Below are 15,358 nucleotides of genomic sequence, written 5' to 3'. Positions count from 1 at the left end.
AGCTGGGCAAGCGAGCTCCTGTAAGGCATATTGGGCCAATTCAGGCCAGGTGTCCAGTTTAGCGGCCCAATAGTCAAAGGGGAATGACCTGTGTGGGAGAACATCGATATGGGAGGAAAAGTAGTTTGTAACCATAGTTGACAACTGCTGTCTCCTGTCACTTTCCATCGATGCAGTATTACCAGTTGTGTGAACGGTATTTGAAAAATCAGTCCACAACATTGTCATGAAACCCCTGTCTCCAACGCCACTTTTGCTGTGTGCACCACGAACACCTCTGCCAAGCTGCCCCCGGCCTGTACGGCTCGTTTGAGAACCATCACCGCTGCTGTGTGCTGGGAATGCCTCAAGCAACCGATTTACCAGAGTTCCTTGTTTATTAGCCAATATTAGGTCAAGGTTCTCCTGTGGCATGATGTTTTGTAATTTGCCTTTATAGCGTGGATCCAGGATGCTGGCCAACCAGTAGTCGTCATCGTTCATCATTTTGGCAATGCGGGGGGTCCCTTTTTAGGATCCGCAAGGCATAATCTGACATGTGGGCCAATGTTCCCGGTGTCAATGATGCACTGCGAGTGCTGGGTGGAGGAGCACTTTCTGGCAAATCCACATCCCTCCAGTCACGCACAAACCCTGTACCAGACCTTGCCACGCCAACATTTTCACTTGCCCCACGAGATGCATCCTCCTCCCCTAAGTAATCATCCCCATCATCCTCCTCCTCCTCCTCCTCTTCTTCCTCCACCTCGTCCAGGAGAGGTCCCTGAGCAGACAATGGCTGAATGTCATCAAGGATTCCCTCCTCCTCTTCCTCCTCATCAACATTGGCTGCAGACGCCTGCTCCTTAAGGTGCATCAAAGTTTGCATGAGCAGACGCATAAGTGGGATGCTCATGCTTAGGATGGCGTCGTCTGCGCTTACCAGCCGTGTGCATTCCTCAAAACACTGAAGGACTTTACAAAGGTCTTTCAGCTTCGACCACTGCACGCCTGTCAACTCCATGTCTGCTCTCAAAGTGCCTGGCCGTGTATCCTCCCACAAATGCATTATGGCCTGCCTCTGCTCGCACAGCCACTCCACCATGTGCAGGGTGGAGTTCCACCTTGTTGCAATGTCGATAATGAGGCGGTGGTTGGGAAGGTGGAGCAATCGCTGCAGCTTCTGCATACGAACGGAGTGTACAGGCGACCGGCGGATGTGCGCGCACAGTCTTTGCACCTTCTGGAGCAGGGCTGTTAACTCCGGATAATTTTTGAGGAAGCACTGTACCACCAGGTTCAAGGTGTGAGCCAAGCAAGGTATGTGGCTGAGTTTTGAAAGGGCTATGGCTGCCACAAAATTACGGCCGTTATCAATAACTACCTTGCCTGCCTCAAGATGTACACTGCCCAGCCATGACTCAGTTTGTCGCTTCAAGTACTCGGCCAGCACCTCGGCGGTGTGTCTGTCGCCCAAACACATCATCTGCAACACAGCCTGCTGACGCTTTCCACTAGCTGCTCGATAGGGGGACACATCGTGTGCAACAGTGGCAGCTGCAGATGGAGTGCTCGTACGACTGCGCTCTGTGGACGAGCTTTCGCTTCTGGAGGAGGAGGAGGGTCGAACGCCTACAGCCAACTGTTTCCTATACCGTGGGCTAGGCAGCACTGTCCCACCACCGCTGTCCCCTGTGGACCCTGCATCCACCACATTAACCCAGTGCACAGTGATGGACACGTAACGGCCCTGGCCATGCCGACTGGACCATGCATCAGTTGTGAGGTGCACCTTTCCGCTCACTGACTGCTTGAGTGCATGGACAATGCGGTCTTTCACATGATGGTGGAGGGCTGGGATGGCTTTGCGAGAGAAGAAGTGGCGACTGGGTAGGTCATAGCGTGGTACTGCATAGGCCATGAGTTCGCGGAAAGCTGTGCTTTCCACCAACCGAAAGGGCATCATCTCAAACGAGATTAGTTTGGCAATGTGGGCGTTCAAACCCAGTGTACGCGGATGAGAGACTGAGTACTTTCTTGACCTACTCATAGTGTCTGGGAGGGTGAGCTGGACTTGAGAGCTGCATATGGTGGAAGTAGCGGTGGACAGGGCGGACTGAGAGAGGGTTGATGATGGTGATGGAGTTGGTGTTCTTTCTGATGGCCTAGAATCAGTCTTTCGTTGATATAACAGTGGGATTCCCTGACTGCTGTGGCCTTGCAACGACACCTCAACATTTGCTGCTGTGCTAACCGGTGGGCTTACAGGGGGGGAAACAATGTAGCGTTGCTGACTACCTTCGTTGTGATCAGTTGCACATGTGGCACTTGAGGTTTGGTGTTGTGTCCACGCTTGCAAGTGCATGCTGGTTAAATGTCTAAGCATGCAACTGGTATTCAAATTTTTCAGATTTTTCCCTCGGCTAAAGTTCTTTGCACACTTCTTACAGATAACCTTGGCCTGATCATGAGGATTTTGTTCAAAAAAGTGCCACACTGCACTCTTCCTACTTTGGCAGACATTTTGCGGCCTAGCACGCTGTGATCTTTTGACCCTCTGGACAAGCTGTCCAGCAACTCTTTTGATGTTTGGAACCTGTCTTTGGAGTGCTCCGGGCATGCCAGATAACAGCTGTTGCGATGTCGATGTCTGCTGTGGATGCTCCTCATCTGAGCTATTGGAAGCAGCACCCTCTTCCCCCAATGGATGCCAATCTGGGTCAACAACTGGGTCATCCATCACCTCCTCTTCTATGTCATGTGCACCTTTCTCTGTGTCACCGTGTATGGTGGTATAGTGTGCGGGAAGGGGCACCTGAGTCTCATCAGGGTCAAAATCTGGCTCTGTACACTGAGAGGACAATGTAGTGCTCTGAGTGAATGTACCAGCAGATTTATCCATCAGCGGCTGTGCATCAGTGCACTCCATGTCAGATTCATCTTGGCCTGGGTAATTCACCATTTGACTTGATAATCCAGGCATGGTATGTGAAAACAGCTCCATGGAGTAATCAGTAGTATGGCCTGCGTCATCCTTCAATCTTGGTTGGGGTGAAGGACACAAGGAAAGGTGTGGTTCATGAACATGAGCCTCCAATGACGACTCAGTGCTTTTACTTTTTACAACTGAAGAAGAGGAGGCGATAGAGCTGGAGGCTGAGTCAGCAATGTAAGACAAAACTTTTTCCTGATGCTCTGCCTTTAAAAGCGGTATGCCAACTCCTAGAAAACTAAGCGTTCGAGGCCTTATGTAGCCAGACGATGACGCAGGGTCAGCACCTCCTGCATTTGGTCCTATTTTGCTCTTGCCACTACCATCAGATCCATCACCAACACCATCATTACCAGCTGCCAACCCCCGCCCAATTCCACGGCCTCTTCCACCAGCCTTCCTCATTTTTGGTAGAAATGTAGACAAAGTCCAACAAACTATATAGTAATGTAAAACAAGGTACAAGGTGTCTATAGGACAGGGGAGATTTAGAATTTCTGCACACACTTGTGGACAGTGGACACTTGTGGATTGTGTGCGGCCCACTGATATCTGAGCGCAATGTCACAGGCTCGATGGCACAGCTGTGACCAAAGTGACGAGAGGATAATGGAGATTTTGAATCTCTGCGTACACTTTTGGACACTGGACACTTGTGGATTGTGTTAGGCCCACTGATATCTGAGCGCTATGTGACACGCTCGATGGCACAGCTGCCTGTGACCAAGGTGACGAGAGGATAATGGAGATTTTGAATCTCTGCGTACACTTTTGGACACTGGACACTTGTGGATTGTGTTAGGCCCACTGTTATCTGAGCACTATGTGACACGCTCGACGGCACAGCTGCCTGTGACCAAATTGACGAGAGGATAATGGAGATTTTGAATATCTGCGTACACTTGTGGACAGTGGACACTTGTGGATTGTGTGCGGCCCACTGATATCTGAGCGCTATGTGACACGCTCGATGGCACAGCTGCCTGTGACCAAAGTGACGAGAGGATAATGGAGATTTTGAATCTCTGCGTACACTTTTGGACACTGGACACTTGTGGATTGTGTGCGGCCCACTGATATCTGAGCGCTATGTGACACGCTCGATGGCACAGCTGCCTGTGACCAAAGTGACGAGAGGATAATGGAGATTTTGAATCTCTGCGTACACTTTTGGACACTGGACACTTGTGGATTGTGTGCGGCCCACTGATATCTGAGCGCTATGTGACACGCTCGATGGCACAGCTGCCTGTGACCAAAGTGACGAGAGGATAATGGAGATTTTGAATCTCTGCGTACACTTTTGGACACTGGACACTTGTGGATTGTGTTAGGCCCACTGATATCTGAGCGCTACGTGACACGCTCGATGGCACAGCTGCCTGTGACCAAAGTGACGAGAGGATAATGGAGATTTTGAATCTCTGCGTACACTTTTGGACACTGGACACTTGTGGATTGTGTGAGGCCCACTGATATCTGAGCGCTATGTGACACGCTCGATGGCACAGCTGCCTGTGACCAAAGTGACGAGAGGATAATGGAGATTTTGAATCTCTGCGTACACTTTTGGACACTGGACACTTGTGGATTATGTTAGGCCCACTGTTATCTGAGCGCTATGTGACATGCTCGATGGCACAGCTGCCTGTGACCAAAGTGACGAGAGAATAATGGAGATTTTGAATCTCTGCGTACACTTTTGGACACTGGACACTTGTGGATTGTGTGAGGCCCACTGATATCTGAGCGCTATGTGACACGCTCGATGGCACAGCTGCCTGTGACCAAAGTGACGAGAGGATAATGGAGATTTTGAATCTCTGCGTACACTTTTGGACACTGGACACTTGTGGATTGTGTGAGGCCCACTGATATCTGAGCGCTATGTGACACGCTCGATGGCACAGCTGCCTGTGACCAAAGTGACGAGAGGATAATGGAGATTTTGAATCTCTGCGTACACTTTTGGACACTGGACACTTGTGGATTGTGTTAGGCCCACTGTTATCTGAGCGCTATGTGACACGCTCGATGGCACAGCTGCCTGTGACCAAAGTGACGAGAGGATAATGGAGATTTTGAATCTCTGCGTACACTTTTGGACACTGGACACTTGTGGATTGTGTGCGGCCCACTGATATCTGAGCGCTATGTGACACGCTTGATGGCACAGCTGCCTGTGACCAAAGTGACGAGAGGATAATGGAGATTTTGAATCTCTGCGTACACTTTTGGACACTGGACACTTGTGGATTGTGTGAGGCCCACTGATATCTGAGCGCTATGTGGCACGCTCGATGGCACAGCTGCCTGTGACCAAAGTGACGAGAGGATAATGGAGATTTTGAATCTCTGCGTACACTTTTGGACACTGGACACTTGTGGATTGTGTGAGGCCCACTGATATCTGAGCGCTATGTGACACGCTCGATGGCACAGCTGCCTGTGACCAAAGTGACGAGAGGATAATGGAGATTTTGAATCTCTGCGTACACTTTTGGACACTGGACACTTGTGGATTGTGTGAGGCCCACTGATATCTGAGCGCTATGTGACACGCTCGATGGCACAGCTGCCTGTGACCAAAGTGACGAGAGGATAATGGAGATTTTGAATCTCTGCGTACACTTTTGGACACTGGACACTTGTGGATTGTGTTAGGCCCACTGATATCTGAGCGCTATGTGACACGCTCGATGGCACAGCTGCCTGTTACCAAAGTGACGAGAGGATAATGGAGATTTTGAATCTCTGCGTACACTTTTGGACACTGGACACTTGTGGATTGTGTGAGGCCCACTGATATCTGAGCGCTATGTGACACGCTCGATGGCACAGCTGCCTGTGACCAAAGTGACGAGAGGATAATGGAGATTTTGAATCTCTGCGTACACTTTTGGACACTGGACACTTGTGGATTGTGTGAGGCCCACTGATATCTGAGCGCTATGTGACACGCTCGATGGCACAGCTGTGACAAAAGTGACTAGAGGATAAGGGAGATTGGATTGCTTTTAAAAAAGCAGTTTGCGGAGCAGTGGGTAAACAGCAATGTCAGCGTGTCAGGAAGCCTTAAAAGGCAGCCCAACAACCAACACCACTGATGCACCACAATATAGCCTCCCCTTCCACTGCACACACAGTGACTTGTGTGTTGTGCAGGCCAAATCGCTAGCAGCAGAAGCAGTTTTTTTGTCTTCTTCCCTGCCTAACGCGCTCCCTACAGAATCAGCAGCAACCTCTCCATATACTAAGATCGGCAGAAGAAAGATGGCGGTCGGCGTGCACGCCCTTTTATACCCCCTGTGACGCCCACCAAAGCAAGCCAATCACTTGCATGCCCTTCTGAAAGATGGTGGTGACCCGTGCATAGGTCATCACGTTGCCCACAGTGTCCGTGGATCCTGATTGGCTGAAAAAGAGCGCAAAACAAACTTTTGAAACGCGACTTTGGCGCGTAAGTCGCCGACCTCGCGGCCGACCTCATCCTAGGGTCGGGTTTCGTTTCATGAAACCCGACTTTGCCAAAAGTCGGCGACTTTTGAATTTTTTCGACCCGTTTCGCTCAACTCTAGTGATAACGGCTACACTACAGAAACCGGATGCAAGGGCTTACTGTGGTGACAACAAGCAATCGAGATCAAGAACTGAAAGTCAAAAGCTTGGATACCAAAGAGTAACAGCGTGTTTCTGCCCAGTTTCGAACTGGGGACCTTTCGCGTGTTAGGCGAACGTGATAACCACTACACTACAGAATCCGGCTGCGGAAGGTTACTGTGGTCATGACGAGCCATCGAGAACAAAGACTCAACGTCAAAAGCTTTAATATCAACGCCTAATGTCATGCTTCGATCCAGTTTCGAACTGGGGACCGTTCGCGTGTGAGGTGAACGTGACAACAACTACACTTCAGAAACTCCATGCAAATCTAAAGATGTTTAAACATGCTGAAATGAACTTGAAAAAGAAAAAAACAGCCAGCCAAAGTCAAGAGGTCTTCCTCTATGTCTGAAGACAGGACAAAGTGCATTTTGCAACACAGGAACCTTTCATTTGTCAGGTTATTGGAGGAAAAGAACAAACAGGGAAACAAAACCATGCTCCACAAAACATTCTCATGCCTTTGTCCAAAAGCCAAAAAGAAAAAGCACCTAGATGCCTGCTTTCGCACCTTGATCCTATCAGGTGTTACTTGAATTAGGAACACTTAGACACTGTCAAAAACACACATGCTTGCCAAAAGCAAAAATGGGTAGAAATAATCACATTGGTAAAAGTAATGCTCATTAAACCAGCAATAGAATATGCTAACTAAGGCTAATTAAGCCAACAATATACGTTTGTGATCAAAATAAAGAAAAGCCACATGTTTCTGCCCGGGATCAAAACTGGGAACTTTCAGGAGGCTGGCAAACAGGACAATCACTCCACTACAGTAACCAGACAAGAGCGTTTACTGTGGTCATGGCAAGAATTAAAGATCAAGCACTCATTGTCAAAAGCGCTAGTTTGCAAAAGGCACGCTGTGTTTCTGCCCAGTTTCGAACTGAGGACTTTTCGCGTGTAAAGCGAACGTGATAACCACTACACTACAGAAACCACCAGATTCAAACAAACAAAAAATGCTGTGGTCATGGCAAGCAATAAAGAACAAGCACTGAAAGTCAAAAAGATTGTTTTCAAAGAGAAAAAGCTGTGTTTCTGCCCAGTTTCGAAATGGGGACCTTTCCCGTGTGAGGCGAACGTGATAACCGCTACACTACAGAAACCGGATGCAAGTGCTTACTGTGGTGACAACAAGCAATCGAGATCAAGAACTGAAAGTCAGAAGCTTGGATACCAAAGGGTAACAGCGTGTTTCTGCCCAGTTTCGAACTGGGGACCTTTCGCGTGTGAGGCGAACGTGATAACGCCTACACTACAGAAACCGGATGCAAGACCTTTCTGTGGTGACAACAAGCAATCGAGATCAATAACTGAAAGTCAAAAGCTTGGATACCAAAGGGTAACAGCGTGTTTCTGCCCAGTTTCGAACTGGGGACCTTTCGCGTGTTAGGCGAACATGATAAGCACTACACTACAGAAACCGGCTGCGAAAGGTTACTGTGGTCATGACGAGCCATCGAGAACAAAGACTCAACGTCAAAAGCTTTTATATCAACGCCTAATGTCATGCTTCTATCCTGTCTCAAACGGTGGACCGTTCGAGTGTGAGGTTAACGTGACAACTACTACACTTCAGAAACTCCATGCAAAGCTAAAGATGTTTAAACATGCTGAAATGAACTTGAAAAAGAAAAAAACAGCCAGCCAAAGTCAAGAGGTCTTCCTCTATGTCTGAAGACAGGACAAAGTGCAGTTTGCAACACAGGAACCTTTCATTTGTCAGGCTATTGGAGAAAAAGAACAAACAGGGAAACAAAACCATGCTCCACAAAACATTCTCATGCCTTTGTCCAAAAGCCAAAAAGAAAAAGCACCTAGATGCCTGCTTTCGCACCTTGATCCTATCAGGTGTTACTTGAATTAGGAACACTTAGACACTGTCAAAAACACACATGCTTGCCAATAGCAAAAACGGGTAGAAATAGTCACATTGGTAAAAGTAATGCTCATTAAACCAGCAATAGAATATGCTAACTAAGGCTAATTAAGCCAACAATATACGTTTGTGATCAAAATAAAGAAAAGCCACATGTTTCTGCCCGGGATCAAAACAGGGAACTTTCAGGAGGATGGCAAACAGGACAATCACTACACTACAGTAACCAGACAAGAGCGTTTACTGTGGTCATGGCAAGCATTAAAGATCAAGCACTCATTGTCAAAAGCGCTAGTTTGCAAGAGGAACGCTGTTTTTCTGCCCAGTTTCGAACTGCGGACCTTTCGCGTGTAAAGCGAACGTGATAACCGCTACACTACAGAAACCAACCGATTCAAACAAACAAAAAATGCTCTGGTCATGGCAAGCAATAAAGAACAAGCTCTGAAAGTCAAAAAGATGGTTTTCCAAGAGGAACGCTGTGTTTCTGCCCAGTTTCGAACTGAGGACCTTTCGCGTGTAAAGCGAACGTGATATCAGCTACACTACAGAAACCAACAAATTCAAACAAACAAAAAATGCTGTGGTCATGGCAAGCAATAAAGAACAAGCACTGAAAGTCAAAAAGATCGTTTTCAAAGAGAAAACGCTGTGTTTCTGCCCAGTTTCGAACTGGGGACCTTTCGCGTGTGAGGCGAACGTGATAACCGCTACACTACAGAAACCGGATGCAAGCGCTTACTGTGGTGACAACAAGCAATCGAGATCAAGAACTGAAAGTCAAAAGCTTGGATACCAAAGGGTAACAGCGTGTTTCGAACTGGGGACCTTTCGCGTGTTAGGCGAAAGTGATAACCACTACACTACAGAAACCTGCTGAGGAAGGTTACTGTGGTCATGATGAGCCATCGAGAACAAAGACTCAACGTCAAAAGCTTTAATATCAACACCTAATGTCATGCTTCTATCCAGTTTCGAACTGGGGACCGTTCGCGCGTGAGGTGAACGTGACAACCACTACACTTCAGAAACTCCATGCTAAGCTAAAGATGTTTAAACATGCTGAAATGAACTTGAAAAAGAAAAAAACAGCCTGCCAAAGTCAAGAGGTCTTCCTCTATGTCTGAAGACAGGACAAAGTGCATTTTGCAACACAGGAACCTTTCATTTGTCAGGCTATTGGAGAAAAAGAACAAACAGGGAAACAAAACCATGCTCCACAAAACATTCTCATGCCTTTGTCCAAAAGCCAAAAAGAAAAAGCACCTAGATGCCTGCTTTCGCACCTTGATCCTATCAGGTGTTACTGATTAGACAGATTAGACACTGTAAAAAACACACATGCTTGCCAAAAGCAAAAACGGGTAGAAATAATCACATTGGTAAAAGTAATGCTCATTAAACCAGCAATAGAATATGCTAACTAATGCTAATTAAGCCATCAATATACATTTGTGATCAAAATAAAGAAAAGCCACATGTTTCTGCCCGGGATCAAAACAGGGAACTTTCAGGAGGATGGTGATAGGAACTGAAGTAGTTAAATTGAGTTCTGTCTATGTTGCATTTTCTTGTTTAAAACTTATCTTTTCTGTTCCCTTGTGAACCAAGGTCAAATACTCCTGCTTTTTAGCCTACATGACTTTCTTTGTAGAAAACAAGTTGTGAAATCATTTTTTATACTGCGCATGTCTGTAAATGTTTAAATTCTTTGCTATAAAAGATGGAAGCCTAACTGATAAGCCAGAGGCGTCTTGGCTGGCATCCCGAGTGGTATTGTACAGCTTGTGTCTGTGTTATCCTTCTCGACGAAGCAATCAATTAGAGACATATGGTGCCTTACACCCAAGAACATCGGTCCTTCAGAAGAAAGAGGTATCTGAGGGATCCCGACAGTTTCCTGGCGCCCGAAACAGGGACCTGATATAGGCACCTCTCCAAGACTACCCGATCTACAGACCACTCCAGTTACTGATGAAATTGTGAACAGCAGACCTAAACACCTGGCCAGGTAAGAGATCAATTCTTCTCTTCTCTGCTCTTCATAATCTATAATTATAACTAAGGTCCGTATCAAGGGGAATCTAGTAGAGGAGGGGGCCGTAAAATCAGGTCCATATAAGAACTCTGAGGAAATCGGGTGTGACACGCATATGTAATTCCTGTCCGAATGAGAGGCTATTGCAGATTCTGCCTGTGTACTGCTATTTTTAGGAGAAGAACTGATGCAAATCATAACGGGTATGGTGATTGGACATTTGCAGGGACAACCCCAGACACAAACATAAAAAGTTTCATCACTTCAAGAAGGGAGAACAGTGGTGGGTATTGTTAGCATTGAATACACATGTCCCATTGAGTGACATGTTGAGAGGTCTGACATTACGGAATATAAGGCTGGGTGAACAGTTCATACTGCGCAGCCCGGACGGACAAGTTTTTCACAATAGACGGTTCCGCACTAGGAATAGAGGAGGTTGTTGAGTGACTGCCTTGATTTGAAGGACTGTGGAAAGTAGACAAATAAGCTGCACAGTAGGTATTCGTTCAAAGAGTGGTGATATTGCCTAACTGGGTCATGTGACAGCGTCCTTTCGGGGAGGTCACCGCCTAAGCTTAAATCAACACCCTTTACGAATAAACCTTGTGACAGATAAGAGTGTGACCGAATGAGCACAGGACCACGAAATAAGCCTGTGACAGGATATGACTGAAGAACCCCGATAAATGGATACTTTGTTTACAATCCTGTGTGTTGTGGGAGTGTTACTGTTCGGATGCTACCTAGCATATAAGTACACGAGACACGTAGTACAAGGAGGAACAGACACCCCGTTTAACCTGTTGGCACCTTAGGAAGAAGGTAACGAGGTATAGTAGAGCCTAGTCTTGAGCTTACCCAATACACCACCTAAGGCAGGGGACTAACAGGAAGAAACAAGAGAAACAGGATAGAAAGATGGGGAACAGTCAGGGAAAGACACCTGAAGAAGGAGACCGGTTATGTGATATAATTGAGGATAGATATGGAAGTAGTGCAGCAAAGAACCTGGAAAAAGTATTAATCAAATCCAAAGTGCAAGATAGGCAGGCTGTGTGAATCCTTGTATATATGTCTATGAGAACCTTTGAATAAGATGAGAGATGAGTAATTGAGTAAAAAAAAAATCAAAAAAAAAAAATCAGTGAATGAGCACGTATGAATGAATCATCACACATCATTTTTGTGTCAAGAGATTTGTGACCTTTCTAGTTGTGGTGGAATCCCGGACAGATGCGTTATAGATATTTCAAATCTACATCTGAGACTGAATGAATTGAGTAATGATATAGTTCGTGTTATATGTGGCATTACATTGTAAAGTTTCCTGAATGCATTTGGCCAGAAAAAGGGCAAGGCATGGTTAATCTCATTATACAGTTATCTGCCCTTACAGTGAAATCCCGTGATTTTGAGTTTCTTTGTAGAAATTGATTTTGATAAGTCTAAAGAACTACAGAATTCTGTGAAGGACGACGCTGCATTCTGACGGGAGGGAGGAAAGATGGCGCTGCGCAGTTTTTCTTCTCCCTTCGCTCTTATCTCTGCTGAGTGTGAGCTGTGCTCAAAATTCTCTGTAATTCTATCCGTAAGGTACGCGCTGAAAGATTTGTGCATTTTAAAGCAACAGTACTTAATTGAAGATTGGAAGTTAAAAGTAAGATATGGTGCCTAATTTAGAAGGGAATTGTAAGTGATTGCTTGGTCATTAATGTGTTTGAACCTGCTTCTAGTTGTGTGATTGATTTGTATAGCAAATTGTGTCAAATTACAAAAGACAGAGCAGGAAGGAAGCAGTAAAACAAGTGGGACAAATATTGAAAAAGGCAAAAATACCAGAGTGTGAATGTTTGGATGTACAAAAAGGCACAGACAAGGGAAGAAAATAGCAAGTGAATAAATGATGCTTGAGAATGTGCAGCAGTATGGAAGGTGTATTATGAATGTTTGATTGACAAAGTGTATCCAGAGACCCAGACAAAACAGATGGACTTGTAAACACTGTGGTCAGACTCAGACAAACCCAGACTGAATAGCTACTTGTGTGACCTGTGCTACTGACCTAAGCGAATTGCACTAAATCCTATCCAGACAAGATCATAAGAAGCTGACATAATAGTGTGGATAGTGGGTAGTGGGGACATTGGCCCTTGAGGAGTAAGCTGACAGTAGACATCAGACGACCAACCCCATCAGGACCTAGAAGTGTGACTAGAATAAGAAAGATGCAGGAGTATTGTCCCTGGAGCCCCTCTGACCAGCTAGCTTTGCTGAAGCAGCTGTCTGACCCTGAAGACCAACCATTCCTGTTTTACAGACACATAAAGGAAGTACAGCAGACATATAAGTGTACCTGGGCAGACCTAGAGAGGTTGGTGAGTTTAAAGGCAGGTGACGCACTAGGACATATAATTAAGACACACACAGATGTGACAAAGAATCAGGCTTGGGGCATGGATGATAAATCTGCACGATCTGGGGAGACGTACTGTGAGTCACTAAGACAATGGGCTGCAGTGGAACAATCAGAGCAGTCTGTACTCCTGACTAATGTGACACAGCAAAAAGGAGAGAGTGTAGAGATGTACTTTGGACGGTTACAGCTGAAATGGGCAGACATGGGGTACATTTGCATAAACCCACTTGATGTTAGAATACTGGTGAATGCATTCATTGACGGTATGAACAAAGACTTACGAGACACAGTACAGACAGCCAGACCTGAATGGAGACATGTAGATCTGAAAGACCTCCTTAAGGTAGCTAAAGAAATTGAGCAAACAAGGACAATAAAACGACCTGTCATGTATGCTGGAGCACAAGGAAAAAAGTGGAGACGTAATAGGGAAGGCATGTGAGATGACACTGACGTTTCTTTTGACAATCTATTCCCCACATGACATCCATGCCATACTCCTACAAGTTCAACCAAAACATCTGTCTATGGCCAGATAGCTCCAACTTGAGTGTGCTCTACTAATTCCTGAGTATGTCACTCCTCACAAGATGTAACGTTCTGAATCCAGCCACCCTCCTGCCTGTGGATTCAGAAAAGGGGGAATTGGTGACCGTATTAGCAAGTGAGGAAGGATACTTTGACATGACGCATGAACATGTCTGCATAGAACTGATGAGTCAGGAGACAGTTGGGTTTGCACACATTCATGAAAAACCTGTTCCTAATGCAGACTTTGAGTTTCCTTTTTGTAGATGGCCCCAGATACCACCAGGATGGACGATTCTACACTGGATATGCAGTAGTATCCTCACATGAGGTAATCCGAGCGGAACCACTCTCTCCTCACATGTCTGCGCAGGAGGCAGAGTTGAAGGCACTCACTGAGGCGTGTAGAGCCGCTGCAGGTAAAGTCGCTAATATTTTCACAGATTCGAAGCCCATTAAAAATGCAGAGCTGGTGAAACAATTGATGGAGGCATTGATGTTACCAGTCCAGGTTGGCATTGTCAAGGTAAAAGCACACACAAAGGTGACTCCGTGGAGGTAGAGGGCAATAGAAGGGCGAACGAGGCTGCTAAAATAGCACAAGGCGGCCTAGAGAGAGCAGTGGACGGTGGCGGGGAGTCAGCGTATTCCAGCCACATTGGGTCTAGATGTCCTGAAATCCCTCCAGCAAAAGGCTGCCCAAACAGAGAAGGTACACCAGGGGAGACTGGGAGCTGAGCTGAACTCAAATGGAGTATGGGAGAATAAGGATAAAATGTGCCCACCAAAGTCCCTGTTCCCAATCATGGCGCAAGCAGCACATGGCCCCAATCAAACCTCAAAAAGTCACATGTGTGCCATGGTAGATGCCTTCTGGATCGCTCCTGGTTTCAGTTACGCAGCCGCGAAACTTGTACAATCATGCCTCATCTGTGCACAGCACAACCCAGGTAAAACAGTAAAAGTCCCTAAGAAAGCGACACCTAGGCCTCTCTACCCGTTTCAGAGACGGCAGATTGACGACATACAGCTACCAAGGTAGGAGTGTATGCAAATATCCTAGTATGTGTAGATCTCTTCTCTGGATGGCCAGAGGCCTACCCGGTGAAAACGGCTACAGCTCGAGCCACTGCAAAGAAACTGGTGATGGAACTAGTACCACGATTCGGTGTCCCTGAAACAATTGAATCAGACAGAGGTACACACTTTACTGCTGAGGTAATGCAAAATGTAATGCAAATGATAGGTGTAGAACAAGCATTTCATACACCCTACCACCCACAGAGTTCAGGGAAGGTAGAAAGAATGAACGGGACACTAAAATTGAAAATACAGAAAACCATGGAGCAGACCCATAGACCATGGCCAGAGTGTCTCCCATTAGCATTATTCTCAGTAAGGCACACACCCACGGGGAAAGCTAAACTGTCACCCTTCGAGATACTGTTTGGAAGACCACCAAACACAGGGTTGTACTACCCACAGGTCTTAACACTCAATGTGGATAATTTGACAAGTTATGTAATCCAGTTGCAAAAGCATTTAACTCAAATGCATTCTCTAGTTTTCTCTTCCATTCCAGATCCAGATAGTGTGGAAGGAACTCACTGTCTGCAACCTGGTGATTACGTATATGTCAAGAAACACTCCAGAAAGACCCTTGAACCCCGATATCAGGGACCTTACCAAATACTCCTGACAACGCCTACTTCTGTTAAGTTGGAAGGACGACCAACCTGGATCCACGCATCGCATTGCAAACTAGCCACAGGAGTTAACAAAGCATAAGAGTGCATAATGTTTTGGTTTGGTTTTGTTGCATTATCTGTAATAATGGTAGCTGCGTGGGACAATCTA

General features: G+C 46.2%; 4 non-coding genes across 4 annotated transcripts; all 4 read right to left on the bottom strand.

The window, feature by feature from the left end:
• Nucleotides 1–6,659: 6,659 nt before the first annotated feature.
• Nucleotides 6,660–6,732, bottom strand: TRNAV-AAC (transfer RNA valine (anticodon AAC)). The gene has a single exon. It is a non-coding gene; the product is annotated as a tRNA-Val (tRNA).
• A 768-nt stretch (nucleotides 6,733–7,500) lies between these two features.
• TRNAV-UAC (transfer RNA valine (anticodon UAC)) lies at nucleotides 7,501–7,573 on the bottom strand. Its single transcript has one exon. It is a non-coding gene; the product is annotated as a tRNA-Val (tRNA).
• A 1,425-nt stretch (nucleotides 7,574–8,998) lies between these two features.
• Nucleotides 8,999–9,071, bottom strand: TRNAV-UAC (transfer RNA valine (anticodon UAC)). Its single transcript has one exon. It is a non-coding gene; the product is annotated as a tRNA-Val (tRNA).
• Nucleotides 9,072–9,168: 97 nt separating this feature from the next.
• TRNAV-CAC (transfer RNA valine (anticodon CAC)) lies at nucleotides 9,169–9,241 on the bottom strand. The gene has a single exon. It is a non-coding gene; the product is annotated as a tRNA-Val (tRNA).
• Nucleotides 9,242–15,358: the final 6,117 nt, after the last annotated feature.

This window comes from Dendrobates tinctorius, unplaced genomic scaffold (genome assembly GCF_039654945.1).
Source record: "Dendrobates tinctorius isolate UK_male_01 unplaced genomic scaffold, ASM3965494v1 ptg000251l, whole genome shotgun sequence".
Classification (NCBI taxonomy): Eukaryota; Metazoa; Chordata; class Amphibia; order Anura; family Dendrobatidae; genus Dendrobates; species Dendrobates tinctorius.
This window is presented reverse-complemented; position numbering and strand designations above follow the sequence as displayed.